This window comes from Ranitomeya imitator, chromosome 1 (genome assembly GCF_032444005.1).
Source record: "Ranitomeya imitator isolate aRanImi1 chromosome 1, aRanImi1.pri, whole genome shotgun sequence".
In the NCBI taxonomy this organism is placed as follows: domain Eukaryota; kingdom Metazoa; phylum Chordata; class Amphibia; order Anura; family Dendrobatidae; genus Ranitomeya; species Ranitomeya imitator.
This window is the reverse complement of record NC_091282.1, coordinates 1,206,552,874-1,206,558,873: the sequence shown is the minus strand read 5'-3', so window position 1 is coordinate 1,206,558,873 and position 6,000 is coordinate 1,206,552,874. Positions and strand designations below refer to the sequence as shown.

The 6,000-nt window shown below is 48.8% G+C and overlaps 1 protein-coding gene across 2 annotated transcripts in view; it reads left to right on the top strand.

Moving 5' to 3' along the window:
* The first annotated feature begins 3,971 nt into the window (after positions 1 to 3,971).
* LOC138657262 (charged multivesicular body protein 3) overlaps positions 3,972 to 6,000 on the top strand; it is a 40,754-nt gene continuing 38,725 nt past the window's right edge. Inside the window, exon 1 of one of the 2 annotated variants that reach the window (XM_069744933.1) lies at positions 3,972 to 4,134. The gene's annotated coding sequence lies outside the window, so the exon portion shown is untranslated. The remainder of the gene's footprint in view (positions 4,135 to 6,000) is intronic. The other variant, XM_069744935.1, reaches the window with a different exon arrangement.

The following is a 6,000-nucleotide window of genomic DNA, read 5'->3' as shown; positions in this document are numbered from 1 at the left end:
AAGGCCTCTTCGGGACCGGCAAGGGCAAAAGCAACCCACTGGCACGAGAACAGCAAGGCTTAGCCCGAGCACAAATCCCACAGGACTGCACAAAAGTACGCACATCCCGCGACAGAGAGGGCCACCAAAAGGATCTAGCCACTAACTCTCTGGTACCAAAGATTCCAGGATGACCAGCCAACACCGAACAATGAACCTCAGAGATAACTTTATTCGTCCACCTATCAGGGACAAACAGTTTCTCCGCTGGGCAACGATCAGGTTTATTAGCCTGAAATTTTTGCAGCACCCGCCGCAAATCAGGGGAGATGGCAGACACAATTACTCCCTCTTTGAGGATACCCGCCGGCTCAGATAAACCCGGAGAGTCGGGCACAAAACTCCTAGACAGAGCATCCGCCTTCACATTTTTAGAGCCCGGAAGGTACGAAATCACAAAGTCAAAACGGGCAAAAAAACAGCGACCAACGAGCCTGTCTAGGATTCAACCGCTTGGCAGACTCGAGATAAGTCAAGTTCTTATGATCAGTCAAGACCACCACGCGATGCTTAGCTCCTTCAAGCCAATGACGCCACTCCTCGAATGCCCACTTCATGGCCAGCAACTCTCGATTGCCCACATCATAATTTCGCTCAGCAGGCGAAAACTTCCTGGAAAAGAAGGCGCATGGTTTCATCACCGAGCAATCAGAACTTCTCTGCGACAAAACAGCCCCTGCTCCAATCTCAGAAGCATCAACCTCGACCTGGAACGGAAGCGAAACATCTGGTTGACACAACACAGGGGCAGAAGAAAAACGACGCTTCAACTCTTGAAAAGCTTCCACAGCAGCAGAAGACCAATTGACCACATCAGCACCCTTCTTGGTCAAATCGGTCAATGGTTTAGCAATACTAGAAAAATTGCAGATGAAGCGACGATAAAAATTAGCAAAGCCCAGGAACTTTTGCAGACTTTTCAGAGATGTCGGCTGAGTCCAATCATGGATGGCTTGGACCTTAACAGGGTCCATCTCGATAGTAGAAGGGGAAAAGATGAACCCCAAAAATGAAACCTTCTGAACACCTAAGAGACACTTTGATCCCTTCACAAACAAAGAATTAGCACGCAGGACCTGAAACACCGTTCTGACCTGCTTCACATGAGACTCCCAATCATCCGAGAAGATCAAAATGTCATCCAAGTACACAATCAGGAATTTATCCAGGTACTCTCGGAAGATGTCATGCATAAAGGGCTGAAACACTGATGGAGCATTGGCAAGTCCGAATGGCATTACTAGATACTCAAAATGGCCCTCAGGTGTATTAAATGCAGTTTTCCATTCATCGCCTCGCTTAATACGCACAAGATTATACGCACCACGTAGATCTATCTTGGTGAACCAACTAGCCCCCTTAATCCGAGCAAACAAATCAGATAACAACGGCAAAGGGTACTGAAATTTAACCGTGATCTTATTTAGAAGGCGGTAATCTATACAAGGTCTCAGTGAACCATCCTTCTTGGCCACAAAAAAGAACCCTGCTCATAATGGCGATGATGACGGGCGAATATGCCCCTTCTCCAAGGACTCCTTCACATAACTGCGCATAGCGGCGTGCTCAGGCACGGATAAATTAAACAGTCGACCTTTTGGGAATTTACTACCAGGAATCAAATCGATAGCACAATCACAATCCCTATGCGGAGGTAGGGTATCGGACTTGGGCTCATCAAATACATCCCGGTAATCAGACAAGAACTCTGGAACCTCAGAAGGGGTGGATGACGAAATAGTCAGAAATGGGACATCACCATGTACCCCCTGACAACCCCAGCTGGACACAGACATGGATTTCCAATCTAATACTGGATTATGGACTTGTAGCCATGGCAACCCCAACACGACCACATCATGCAGATTATGCAACACCAGAAAGCAAATAACCTCCTGATGTGCAGGAGCCATGCACATGGTCAGCTGGGTTCTGACGTCTGTGTTCTTGCCGTTCAACTCTGGTCAAAGTCCTATCGCACTGCATAGGCTCAGATTTAAGCTCAGGTAATACCGCCAAATGGTGCACAGATTTACGCTCACGCAAGCGTCGACCGATCTGAATGGCCAAAGACATAGACTCATTCAGACCAGCAGGCATAGGAAATCCCACCATGACATCCTTAAGGGCTTCAGAGAGACCTTTTCTGAAAATAGCTGCGAGCGCACCTTCATTCCATTGAGTGAGTACGGACCACTTTCTAAATTTCTGACAATATAACTCTATCTCATCCTGACCCTGACACAGAGCCAGCAAATTTTTCTCTGCCTGATCCACTGAATTAGGTTCATCGTACAGCAATCCGAGCGCCAGGAAAAACGCATCGATATTACTTAATGCAGGATCTCCTGACGTAAGAGAAAATGCCCAGTCCTGAGGGTCGCCACGTAAAAAAGAAATAATGATCCTAACTTGTTGAACTGGGTCACCAGAGGAGCGAGGTTTCAAAGCCAGAAATAGTTTACAATTATTTTTGAAACTCAGAAATTTAGTTCTATCTCCAAAAAACAAATCAGGAATAGGAATTCTCGGTTCTAACATAGAATTCTGAACCACAAAGTCTTGAATATTTTGTACTCTTGCCGTGAGCTGATCCACACATGAAGACAGACCTTTAATGTCCATCGCTACACCTGTGTCCTGAACCACCCAAATGTCTAGGGGAAAAAAAAGGCAAAACACAGTGCAAAGAAAAAAAAATGGTCTCAGAACTTCTTTTTTCCCTCTATTGAGAATCATTAGTGCTTTCGGCCTCCAGTACTGTCATGATAAGGTAATTCAGTACCACAATGGATATTGAGGTCAGAGCACATACAGTGACCTGACAATAACCCAAAAACATAGAACGAGCTCTGAGACGTGGGAACTCTGCAGACCGCAATCCCTAATCCTCTCCAACACACTAGAGGCAGCCGTGGATTGCGCCTAACGCTACCTATGCAACTCGGCACAGCCTGAGAAACTAGCTAGCCTGAAGATAGAAAATAAGCCTACCTTGCCTCAGAGAAATACCCCAAAGGAAAAGGCAGCCCCCACATATAATGACTGTGAGTAAAGCTGAAAAGACAAACGTAGAGATGAAATAGATTTAGCAAAGTGAGGCCCGACTTTCTGAACAGAGCGAGGATAGGAAAGGTAACTTTGCGGTCAACACAAAACCCTACAAAAACCACGCAAAGGGGGCAAAAAGACCCTCCGTACCGAACTAACGGCACGGAGGTACACCCTCTGCGTCCCAGAGCTCCCAGCAAGCAAGAAAAAACAAATAGACAAGCTGGAAAGAAAAAAACAGCAAACAAAATAGCAAAGCGGAACTTAGCTATGCAGAGCAGCAGGCCACAGGAACGATCCAGGAGGAAACAGGTCCAATACTAGAACATTGACTGGAAGCCAGGATCAAAGCACTAGGTGGAGTTAAATAGAGCAGCACCTAACGACTTCACCACATCACCTGAGGAAGGAAACTCAGAAGCCGCAGTACCACTTTCCTCCACCAACGGAAGCTCACAGAGAGAATCAGCCGAAGTACCACTTGTGACCACAGAGAGGGAGCTCTGCCACAGAATTCACAACACGCCTCTGCCTGTGGAATGCTCGTGTAGCACGGGGGCAGTGCGTAGACTGCTCATCACTATTATTACTATTATTACTGTTATTATTATTACTGTTATTATTATTGTTGTTATTATTACTGTTATTATTATTATTGTTGTTATTACTGTTGCTATGAATCCTGATTTTCTCATCCTATAAAGCAATGTATTCTGCGTCAGTTACCACATCCGGCCACAGTGGCGCTGCACCTCTGTGTGATTTCTCTGTCTTGTCTGGCCGCCTCCCCCGTATCTATGGTGAGTCGTGCTCTCTCTAGCTCTCAGCTGCTCTCTATGGTTAGTCCCTGCCCACAAACACAGAGACATACACACAGCCGGGGTCGGAGGTCGCGGTGACGTCACAGCTGTCTTGTTGCTCAGCTGATCGCAGCCCGGAGATCATCCTCCGTGACAGCGGAGCGGCCGGCTATGGACGCGGGCGTCGTGCACTGCAGCGCCTGAGACACCGCTCCGCCTTACCTTCCGTCCCGCCGCTGATGAGGTAGGGGGTGCGGGCCGAGGGAGGCTCGTCCTGGGCACGGTGTAAGCCTGCTGGGGGGCTCTGTACGCGAAGTCCTGCAGCTGCCACGTTTCATGTATCCCCCGTGTCCTGCCTCACTAGCTCCCCTCAGAGTCACATGTAGGGGCTGCCCTTGGTTCCCTATGCAGAGCGCAGCGGTGGAGATGAGTTTGTCATGTGCTGCAGTGCTCTGCATAGCAAGTGACCGAGATAACAAAACTCTGCAGCAGGGCCGGCTCCAGGAGTCTCAGTGGGCTCCCCCTTTAACACATACCACGATTCATGATCGCATGTAACACAGCCACGTAGTATATAGCACAGCTCAAGTAGCATATAACAGCCCACGTAGTATATAGCACAGCCCACGTAGTATATAGCACAGCCCATGTAGTATATAGAACAGCTATATAGTATATAGCACAGCCCACGTAGTATATAGCACGGCCCACGTAGTATATAGCACGGCCCACGTAGTATATAGCACGGCCCACGTAGTATATAGCACGGCCCACGTAGTATATAGCACGGCCCACGTAGTATATAGCACGGCCCACGTAGTATATAGCACGGCCCACGTAGTATATAGCACGGCCCACGTAGTATATAGCACGGCCCACGTAGTATATAGCACAGCCCACGTAGTATATAGCACAGCCCACGTAGTATATGACACAGGCCACGTAGTATATAGCACAGCTCAAGTAGCATATAACAGCCCACGTAGTATATAGCACGGCCCACGTAGTATATGACACAGGCCACATATTATATGACACAGGCCACGTAGTATATAGCACAGCTCAAGTAGCATATAACAGCCCACGTAGTATATAGCACAGCCCACGTAGTATATAGAACAGCTATATAGTATATAGCACGGCCCACGTAGTATATAGCACAGCCTACGTAGTATATAGCACAGCCTACGTAGTATATAGCACAGCCCACGTAGTATATAGCACAGCCCACGTAGTATATAGCACAGCCATGTAGTATATAGCACAGCCCACGTAGTATATGACACAGGCCACATATTATATGACACAGGCCACGTAGTATATAGAACAGCCATATAGTATATAACAGCCCATGTAGTATATAGAACAGCCATGTAGTGTGTATATAGCACAGCCCACGTAGCATATAACAGCCCATATAGTATATAGCACAGCCACATATTATTTAACACAACCCCCCTTCCCCCAAGAATGGCCCCATAGTCCAGCACTCACTGTTATAGTTACAACAAAAAAAAACACTCCTCACCTCTCCTCGTGCCCGCGCTGCTCCCTGCTTCGGTCTCGGCGGCTGCCGCTGCACTGCCTGACACACAGCGAGTGCGCGATCATGTCTTCGCGCACCCGCAGTGCCAGAGGTAGAGCGGGGAATGATGGGAGAGGGAGCATCAGGTGACGCTCTCTTCTCCATCATTTGCTTTGAACTTTACCGGCAGACGCCGGTATAGTTCAATGCGGTGGTGGGGGAGTTGGTGCTGGCGACAGGCGGGCCCCCCTGCCTCACAGAGGCCCCATATTGGCTGCATGATGTGCCGCTAGCTGAGGGCCCTTGGGGGAGCGGGGGGCCCTAGGCAGCTGCCTGCCCCTAACACCAGCCCTGAATGGGCCCCCCTGTCTCGCCAGGGCCCCGGCACTTGCCCGGGTACGCCGGGTGCTGACGCCGGTCCTGCTCTGCAGTCAGCTCTGTCATTTCAGTATCTGCCTATGCAGAGCGCCTGTTAATGAGATTGGTGCTCTGAGACACAAATCCTCTGTTATTCCTCCTTGAAATGTCTCCATCCACTCACAGCTCCTCTTCCCTCCTGCGTCCCCTGCGTCACCCCGTCCACTT